Raw genomic sequence first — 11,166 nt, forward strand, 5'->3', positions numbered from 1 at the left:
CCCCTCGCTAAAATACATAGGGGCGATAGGAATAAGTGAGGTCTATGCACATTACGGTACACCGGACTTGATCGCATAGCACACTGTCAAAATGGCCGTCGCCCCTGAACCCCCACTACGTGGCAGCCAGCGCTCGGAGATGGAGTGAGAGATAGTAGTAGAGTGAGAGATAGCAGTAGTCTTGAAGGCTACGGGGCAATGCTGAAGAAGCGTCACAATCCCCTCGCCAAAGCGATAGGGATAAGCGAGGTCTATCATTATGGTACACCGGACTTGATCGCATAGCACACTGTCAAAATGGCCGTCGCCCCTGAACCCCCACTACATGGCAGCCAGCGCTCGGAGATACTCACTCCGAGAGATAGTAGTAGAGTGAGAGATACAGTAGCAGTAGTCTTGAAGGCTACGGGGCAATGCTGAAGAAGCGTCACAATCCCCTCGCCAAAGCGATAGGGATAAGCGAGGTCTATCATTACGGTACACCGGACTTGATCGCATAGCACACTGTCAAAATGGCCATCGCCCCTGAACCCCCACTACGTGGCAGCCAGCGCTCGGAGATGGAGTGAGAGATAGTAGTGGAGTGAGAGATAGCAGTAGTCTTGAAGGCTACGGGGCAATGCTGAAGAAGCGTCACAATCCCCTCGCTAAAGCGATAGGGATAAGCGAGGTCTAGCATTACGGTACACCGGACTCGATCCACTGTCAAAATGGCCGTCGCCCCTGAACTCCCACCACGCGGCAGGCGGTCGAATTCCCGAAAATGTCGAAAAACGGGAAAAACTTCGACAATGCAATTCAGTAATTTTCCGTCAAAAAAACAGACTTTCCACATTCGACTTTTTGAAATTCGACATTTGACAAATTCGACATTTCTGCAATGGTACAAATGCGGCATTTCAACAAAAGTATATTCAATTGAAGATTGTAAATTCGCAACAGTGCTTTTAGAAAGTAAATTCGTCAGTTTCAATCCGCCTCACTTTGCTGGCGGAATCTAATAACATTATTTAAAAACATGTTTTTGTGTGTGTTTTTTTTTATTGGTAATAGCATATCTATTTATATTAGAAGGGATTAGGTACTTGGTTTGTCTATTTAGGAGGCACAAGTATTTTTTATATATTTTTTAAAATATATATATTTTTTTTATGGAATGGGTTAAAAATCAGAAAAAAAAATGTGTGGGGTCCCCCCTCCTAAGCATAACCAGCCTTGGGCTCTTTGAGCCGATCTTGGTTGCCAAAATACGGGGGGGGGGGGGGGGGGAGACAGGGGATCCCCCGTATTTTTAGAACCAGCACCGGGCTCTGCGTCCGGTCCTGGTGCCAAAAATACCTTTCTGCCGTCCAAAAAGTCGAATCCAGGACGCACATATCCGTCAATTGATCCGTTTTTCGACAGCGGGACTGTCGAATCCGTTTTTTATGTCATATGTCGAATTCTGGCCCCGGGGGCCGGAATTCGACTGTCGAATTCCGGCGAATTTAAAAACGGTCGAATTCCAGCCGGAATTCGACCGCAATTACATATACCATGTGACATGAGCTTGTGTACAGTATCTGTCATGAGGTGTTTTTTTCACTGACACTATTATTTTTTTCTATTGTAATATACAGAGGCGGCAAATTAGCCAAACGGGAATAATCAGCTTCTGCTGAATAAAATGAGATGCTACAGTACATGCCTATATTCTGTGTGTGACTGCGGCTCTATAAAAATGAAATCTGAAAATGTAAATATGAAATGCATTACTAATGTGCAGCATTATGTGTATAAGGTGTGCTACAATATTTTCTGGCGTAACATAAGGAAAGGGCACTACTGCATGGTCTAATGCAGTGGTTCTTAAACTCGGTCCTCAGGACCCCACACAGTGCATGTTTTGCAGGTAAACCAGCAAGTGCACAGGTGTACTGTATTAATTACTCACTGACACATTTTAAAAGGTCCATACATTAGGTGGAGCTAATTATTTCACTTGTGATTCTGTGAGACCTGCAAAACATGCACTGTGTGGGGTCCTGAGGACTGAGTTTGAGAACCTGTGGTCTAATGTAAATAAAGATCAATGTGGTGGGGTGTAATGTGAATAAGGGGCAATACTGTTAGGAGTAATGTGGTACTATCATATGATGTAACAAGAATAAGAGACACTACTGCATGATATAATGTGAATAAAGTTGCAGTACTGTGTTGTGTCATTTCATCTGGGGGTATTATTGTGTTACCATGCCCCTTCCCAGCAAGAACATGCACTGTTTTGGGCTGGCACTAAATGTGCACATTGTTCCTACAGTATTTAAATTATAGGGGGTAGGAGCGCCAAAATGGGTGATGGTGCTGGGAAAGGGGTGCAGGGTTAGAGGCGGAACTAGCATCTGTGCAAGAGGGCATCAGCCAAAATGTAGCCTAGGGCATCATGTTGGTTTGGGACGGCTCTGGTAATACTGTACTTTGCATTCAATAGAGATACTGTTTGCACACAGGTTTTACATGAGTCATTGGCAATGCTGCAGGAGTGTCTCATTAGGCAATCTAAAATATACCACGACTATGGGTGGGGATACAGTAGGTAAGTTCTGTCAGCATAAGCTGTCTGCTGTATATAGCAGATTTCCATCTGGGATGCATTTGTGTTTTTGTAATAAAAAAAACAACAAAATTTTACTGTACATATAGTGGATACAGTATTTCTCCCCCATAACGGCACATCATACTGTACAGTTACCCCCATGTACTGTACCGTACCATACTGTATAAGGTAATATTTATTGGAAAAAAATCAATATTAATGTAAAAAAAAGTATTTATTACAACATCCGATTGCATGTACTGTACTGATCAAAATGTACAGTACTCTTATTCAGGACTTATAAAACAGAAAAAAACTGTTCATACACATCAATAACATTACTACTGTATAATATGCAACATTAGTTTATGCAATAATCAGACAAAGGCAATTTTATAAACATTTTTAATAATGCACCAATTAAAAATTTTAAACAGAAAATACAGTACAGAACTACATATTTGTGGCTTGACCATTTCTTTCGACTATAACAGGTAATACTTTATACAGGTGATTTATATAATTATTACAATGCTCAGGTGTGAGTACTTCTAGCCAAAATTTCTTTATCCCATCCAACAGCTGCTGTTTTGTTGTTAGCTTCGCAACACTCCTAATGTACCTCTTCAATTGAGCCCACACTAATTCAATTGGATTCATGTCTGGTGATCTATAAAAAAATAAAATAAAAAGAGTATAGAAAAAAAGTTAGTCAATTAATGACATTAAATAGAGAAAATTAAACATACGGTAATGTACTGTTTATTAAACCAAAAAATATATTTACAGTACTAGAGTGCTACCCAAAATTTTACTTGTACACTGTTGAAAGAATACTCACTCTGGTGGTGTGCGTTCCCAATTCATACCTTTCTCTTCCATAAATTTGGCTGAGGCGGAGTGTTTAGGATCATTGTCTTGGAATATCCTATGGTGAGTTGGGTAATATTTATTCACAAATGGCACCATACATCCCTCTACTATTGTTTCTTGGAAAAATTTCTTATCCATTATCCCTACAGAAATAAAAAAATGTTGTTCATTAATAAGCAACTAATTTTATTGTGCAGTTACATGTACTCTACAGTACAGCATGTATTTTTACATAACACAGGCACAGAATAAAGTATAGTACTGTACCTTCGAAAAATAATAGGGGACCAGCTCCTAATCGTGTTATGTGAACCCTGGACCCCCAGCGTGGGAGGTGGGAGCCTTCATCGCTAGCCCACGATGCCCGATGAGGATTCACAACTTCATGTGTGAAAGTACAGCAAACAGCGCCCTGCCCCCTCCCCATTGGTGTTGGTTTATGCCTTAGGGGACTCGGACGCTCGCATTTGTAAAGCACGGTATTTCCCATCGTCTCCCCCTACCCCCATCGCCCTTCCCCCCTGGGAGCCTGCACAGATCATGCAGTGGACAGGGAGGGAAATCAGGTCCTGTGCAATACACAAACGCCGAAAATCTACAGTACTGTTTTACTCACTCAGAATACACTCACTTCTACTCATTGCCGCTGTGTAGTGGCATTTAGCGTAAAGAATCGCACCTGCAGATCTACTCTGATTTATGTGAAACTTGTGTGCATCCTTCCATTGGATGTACAGTATTAGAGAGGAAAAAAAAATATTAAAGTGAATGTCACGGGAACACATAAACAAAAAAAAAAGGTTGGCACTTCCTTCCCATTGGTGATGGTTTATGCCGTAGGGGACTTGGACGCTCATATAATTGCATTTCGAAGGCACAGTATTTCCCATCGTCTCCCCTACCCCCATCGCCCTTCCCCCCCTGGGAACCTGCACAGATCATGCAGTGGACTGGGAGGGAAATCAGGTCCTGTGCAATACACAAATGCCGAAGATCTACAGTACTGTTTTGCTCACTCAGAATACACTCATTTCTACTCATTGCCGCTGTGTAGTTGCATTTAGCGTAAAGAATCGCTCCTGCAGATCTACTCTGATTTATATGTAACTTGTGTGCACCCTTCCATTGACTGTCTTACAATGAAAATAAAATAATACAGTATATTATTACAATATAAAAAAAAAAATCACATCCGGTCTCGAACCCTGGACCCCCAGCGTGGGAGGTGGGAGCCTTCATCGCTAGCCCACGACGCCCGATGAGGATTCCCAACTTCATGTGTGAAAGTACAGCAAACAGCGCCCTGCCCCCTCCCCATTGGTGTTGGTTTATGCCTCAGGGGACTCGGACGCTCGCATTTGCAAAGCACGGTATTTCCCATCGTCTCCCGCTAACCCATTCCCATTATGCCTTAGGGAACTCAGACGCTCATTTACTGTACATGTATTTTAAAAGTACGGTGTTTATACATTGTATTGTGTGTTTATACATTGTATTGTACATTCTTCCTTTTACACAATTACTGTAGTTGCGTCTCCATAAAGTAGGTCACCATCTTTTTCCACCGCCTTCCGTTACGCCTACAGTATTGACATTACAGTCGTCACTGACCAATTGCCAGAGCTGTAGATCAATCCGCCGCTATACTGTACGATCGAAAGTACTGGATTAGTGGAGCATTAGCCACCCAGTGGTGGAGATGTGTAATGCATGCTGAGTATCTAGATCGCCTCAACGCGTCTGCCTGCGATTAAACTCAGCTATCGCCTTAGCGTGACTAAACGGCCGTCTAGGTGGAGAATCGGTCAAGATAAAGGTGGCTACATATATACATTTTCACAACACTAGATTGTTTGTTTTTGTTTTTTTTCTTTGTTTTAATTTAAGATTATCTTTGTGTCATACAGTCTATGGTTGCAATAATGGGCATAACTTTAATGAGTGCAAGGGGTGACATTGCTATGGGGCCAAGAAGTTTAGGGGGGGCCTGGATGAAGGTTATAGAGTTGCATACCAATTTCTCATATTTGCCTACTAAGCAAATGAGTCTGATCCATTACCAGCTTGAATTGTGTGACATTGCATTTTCAGTGAGAGGAGTGTGTAGTGGATGTTGTAATGGTAAGGGGTCATTGTAATGTGGAATAATTTGAACTGAAGGCCACTGTAATGGGATACAACATGAACTGGAGGTCACTGTAATGTGATAATACATGTACTGGAGGCCACTGTAATGTGACACAATATGAACTGGAGGTCACTGTAATGTGACACAACATGAACTGGAGGTCACTGTAATGTGGCACAACATGAACTGGAGGCCACTGTAAATGTGACACAATATGAACTGGAGGCCACTGTAATGTGACACAACATGAACTGGAGGTCACTGTAATGTGGCACAATATGAACTGGAGGTCACTGTAATGTGACACAATATGAACTGGAGGCCAATGCAATGGGACACAACATGAACTGGAGGCCACTGTAATGTGACAACATGATCTGGAGGCCACTGTAATGTGACACAACATGAACTGGAGGCTACTGTAATGTGACACAACATGAACTGGAGGCCACTGTAATGTGATAATACATGTACTGGAGGCCACTGTAATGTGACACAATATGAACTGGAGGCCACTGTAATGTGACACAATATGAACTGGAGGCCACTGTAATGTGACACAACATGAACAGGAGGCCACTGTAATGTGACACTATATGAACTGGATGCCACTGTAATGTGTCATAATCTGATCTGCTCATTGTAATGTGGAGTGCACAATAATATTATATAAGAAGATTGGGACGGTTATGTTGCACAATATGAAATGAAGGCATTGTAGTGTGGCACAAAATGAACAGGGGGCAATGTAATGTGACATAACAGCCTAGCTGATAGCTCCTTTACCTGTAGGACCATAGCAAAGTGTAATCCTTCCTACACACAAGCAGTGTCACACAAGGTAATAAAACAAAACTTAAACAAGGGCATAGGTGCAGGTAGTGCAGCTGTAATGGGACCCAGAGCTGAGAGGGACGACCTTCCCTGTCAAAGTTACACATGTTATATACATTTTTCAGCACTGGGTGGTACATAGGGGCCCATACAAACTTTTGTCTTTTGGCCCACAATATATCTCGGTACATATGCCCCTGCACCTGGTCATTGTAATGTGGTCTAAAATATACTGGAGGGCTTTATAATGTTACATAATATGAACTGGGGTACTGTGATGTGGTACAATATAATGTGGAGGCCTTATAGTGTGGCATAATATAAACTGGGGGCACTGTAATGTGACATACAGTAATATGAACTGGGAACACTATGTCATAATGTGAATTAATGGTACTATGTTGCATAATATGTACTTGTAGCCTTATAATGTGACATAACGTGAACTAGGTCACTATGGCTCAGAAAATTAACAACAGATGTGTGCCTTTTCATCTTACACGTATTCACGTGTGCACACATTGGGGTATATTTACTAAGGTCCCGATTTTGACCGAGATGCCGTTTTTTCTTCAAAGTGTCATCTCGGTCATTTACTAAACTCAAATCTCGGCAGTGATGAGGGCATTCGTATTTTTTTTGAAGTCCAACAAAAAAAATACGAATGAATACACCATCGGTCAAAACGCGGCTGTTTAAGTATGAATCTCGGTCATTTACTAAGAAGTGCAAAGCCAAAAAAAAAAAAACACTGCCGTGAAAAAATACAACTCGTAAAAAAGTGCTAAAAAAAACAGACCTGCTTTTTTGAGCCGTGATTGGATAGGCATGCACGGATCCATGAGATCCGTGCATGTATATCAGTGGGAAGGGGTGGGAAAGTGTTAATTTTTTGAAAAAAAATTGCGTGGGGTCCCCCCTCCTAAGCATAACCAGCCTCGGGCTCTTTGAGCCGATCCTGGTTGCAGAAATATGGGAAAGAAAATGACAGGGGTTCCCCCATATTTAAGCAACCAGCATCGGGCTCTGCATCTGGTCCTGGTTCCAAAAATACGGGGGACAAAAAGCGTAGGGGTCCCCCGTATTTTTAAAACCAGCACCGGGCTCCACTAGCTGGACAGATAATGCCACAGCCGGGGGTCACTTTTATATAGTTCCCTGCGGCCGTGGCATCAAATATCCAACTAGTCACCCCTGGCCAGGGTACCCTGGGGGAGTGGGGACCCCTTCAATCAAGGGGTCCCCCCCCCCAGCCACCCAAGGGCCAGGGGTGAAGCCCGAGGCTGTTCCCCCCCATCCAATAGGCTGCGGATGGGGGGCTGATAGCCTTTGTGAAAAGTGATTGATATTGTTTTTAGTAGCAGTACTACAAGGCCCAGCAAGCCTCCCCCGCAAGCTGGTACTTGGAGAACCACAAGTACCAGCATGCGGCGGAAAAACGGGCCCGCTGTACCTGTAGTACTACTACTAAAAAAAATATCCCAATAAAGACAACACACACACACCTTGAAAGTATAACTTTAATACATCCATCCACACCTCCATATACACATACTTACCTTATGTTCCCACGCAGGTCGGTCCTCTTCTCCAGTAGAATCCATGGTGTACCTGTAGAAAAAATTATACTCACATAATCCAGTGTTTTCGGCTCCTCGGTAACTCCTTTTGTAATCCACGTACTTGAAAAAATAAAAAAACGGATACCCGACCACGAACTGAAAGGGGACCCATGTTTTCACATGGGACCCCTTTCCCCGAATGCCAGAAACCCACTCTGACTGATGTCTAAGTGGGTTTCTTCAGCCAATCAGGGAGCGCCACGTTGTAGCACCCTCCTGATCGGCTGTGTGCTCCTGTACTGTCTGACAGGCGGCACACGGCAGTGTTACAATGTAGCGCCTATGCGCTCCATTGTAACCAATGGTGGGAACTTTCAGGTCAGCGGTTGACCGAAAGTGACCTCACCGCTGACCTGAAAGTTCCCACCATTGGTTACAATGGAGCGCATAGGCGCTACATTGTAACACTGCCGTGTGCCGCCTGTCAGTCAGTACAGGAGCACACAGCCGATCAGGAGGGTGCCACAACGTGGCGCTCCCTGATTGGCTGAAGAAACCCACTTAGACAGAAGTCAGAGTGGGTTTCTGGCATTCGGGGAAAGGGGACCCATGTGAAAACATGGGGCCCCTTTCAGTGCGTTGCTCGGGTCTCCGTTTTATTTTTTTAATCAAGTACGTGGATTACAAAAGGATTATCCGAGGAGCCTGGTACCCTGGATCTGGTGAGTATAATTTATTCAACAGGTACCCCATGGATTCTACTGGACAAGAGGACCGACCTGCGTGTGAACATAAGGTAAGTATGTATGTATGTATGTTTGTGTGGATGGATGTAATAAAACTTTACTTTCAAGGTGTGTGTGTATTGTCTTTTTTTGGGTATTTTTTTAGTAGTAGTACTACAGGTACCAGCGAGCCCGTTTTTCCGTCGCATGCTGGTACTTGTGGTTCTCCAAGTACCAGCATGCGGGGGAGGCTTGCTGGGCCTTGTAGTACTGCTACTAAAAACAATATCTTACACTTTTACAAAAAGGCTATCAGCCTCCCATCCGCAGCCCATTGGATGGGGGGACAGCCTCGGGCTTCACCCCTGGCCCTTGGGTGGCGGGGGGGGGGACCCCTTGATTGAAGGGGTCCCCACTCCCCCAGGGTACCCCGGCCAGGGATGACTAGTTGGATATTTGATGCCACGGCCGCAGGGCACTATATAAAAGTGACCCCCGGCTGTGGCATTATCTGTCCAGCTAGTGGAGCCCGGTGCTGCTTTTAAAAATACGGGGGACCCCTACGCTTTTTGTCCCCCGTATTTTTGGAACCAGGACCAGGCGCAGAGCCCGATGCTGGTTGCTTAAATATGGGGGAACCCCTGTCATTTTTTTCCCCATATTTCTGCTACCAGGATCGGCTCAAAGAGCCCGAGGCTGGTTATGCTTAGGAGGGGGGACCCCACGCCATTTTTTTTACAGTTTTACCGTGCTTATTTAAAAAAAAAAAAAAAATGAACCCCAGCACGGATCACACAGATCCGGCCGAGATTCATTTAGAAAAAGTCGGCAGTGTTTTGCTAATCACTGCCGTAAAAAACTAAAAAAAAACACGAATGACATCGACATCGGAACAAAAGAACATGCAGAATACGACAGCTTAGTAAATTAGTCGTAATAAATTCAAAAAGTTGCAGTTTTACACTTTCGATGTCATTCGTGATTATTCTCCCCCCAAATCGGGAGAATTACGAATGTTAGTAAATATACCCCATTGGGGTATATTTACTAAGGTCCCGATTTTGACCGAGATGCCGTTTTTTCATCAAAGTGTCATCTCTGTAATTTACTAAGCAAAAATCACGGCAGTGATGAGGGCATTCGTAATATTTTGGAAGTCCTAGGAAAAAATCACGAATCAATACACCATCGGTCAAATACGCCTGCAATTTGCTAGAAATCGGGAATTTACTAAAAAGTGCAAAACACAAACACTGCCGACAATAGCCAAACACTGCCGTGATAAAATACAAATCGTGAAAAAGTGCTAAAAAAAACAGACCTGCTTTTTTATCCCGTGTTTGTATAGGCATGCACGGATCCATGAGATCCGTGCATGTTTTTCAGTGGGAACGGGGGGGAAATGTTATAAATTTTCAGAAAAAAAATTGCGTGGGGTCCCCCCTCCTAAGGCAAACCAGCCTCGGGCTCTTTGAGCCGATCCTGGTTGCAGAAATATGGGGAAAAAATGGACAGGGGTTCCCCCATATTTAAGCAACCAGCATCGGGCTCTGCGCCTGGTCCTGGTTCCAAAAATACGGGGGACAAAAAGAGTAGGGGTCCCCCGTATTTTTGAAACCAGCACCGGGCTCCACTAGCTGGACAGATAATGCCACAGCCGGGGGTCACTTTTATACAGTGCCTTGCGGCCGTGGCATCAAATATCCAACTAGTCACCCCTGGCCGGGGTACCCTGGGGGAGTGGGGACCCCTTCAATCAAGGGGTCCCCCCCCCAGCCACCCAAGGGCCAGGGGTGAAGCCCGAGGCTGTCCCCCCCATCCAATAGGCTGCGGATGGGGGGCTGATAGCCTTTGTGAAAAGTGATTGATATTGTTTTTAGTAGCAGTACTACAAGGCCCAGCAAGCCTCCCCCGCAAGCTGGTACTTGGAGAACCACAAGTACCAGCATGCAGCGGAAAAACGGGCCCGCTGGTACCTGTAGTACTACTACTAAAAAAATACCCCAATAAAGACAACACACACACACCTTGAAAGTATAACTTTAATACGTCCATCCACACCTCCATATACACATACTTACCTTATGTTCCCACGCAGGTCGGTCCTCTTCTCCAGTAGAATCCATGGTGTACCTGTAGAAAAAATTATACTCACATAATCCAGTGTTTTCGGCTCCTCTGTAAATCCTTTTGTAATCCACGTACTTGAAAAAATAAAAAAAACGGATACCCGACCTCGCACTGAAAGGGGCCCCATGTTTTCACATGGGCCCCCTTTCCCCGAATGCCAGAAACCCACTCTGACTGATGTCTAAGTGGGTTTCTTCAGCCAATCAGGGAGCGCCACGTTGTAGCACCCTCCTGATCGGCTGTGTGCTCCTGTACTGTCTGACAGGCGGCACACGGCAGTGTTACAATGTAGCGCCGATGCGCTCCATTGTAACCAATGGTGGGAACTTTCAGGTCAGC

Source organism: Pseudophryne corroboree, chromosome 9 (assembly GCF_028390025.1).
Source record: "Pseudophryne corroboree isolate aPseCor3 chromosome 9, aPseCor3.hap2, whole genome shotgun sequence".
Lineage (NCBI taxonomy): Eukaryota > Metazoa > Chordata > Amphibia > Anura > Myobatrachidae > Pseudophryne > Pseudophryne corroboree.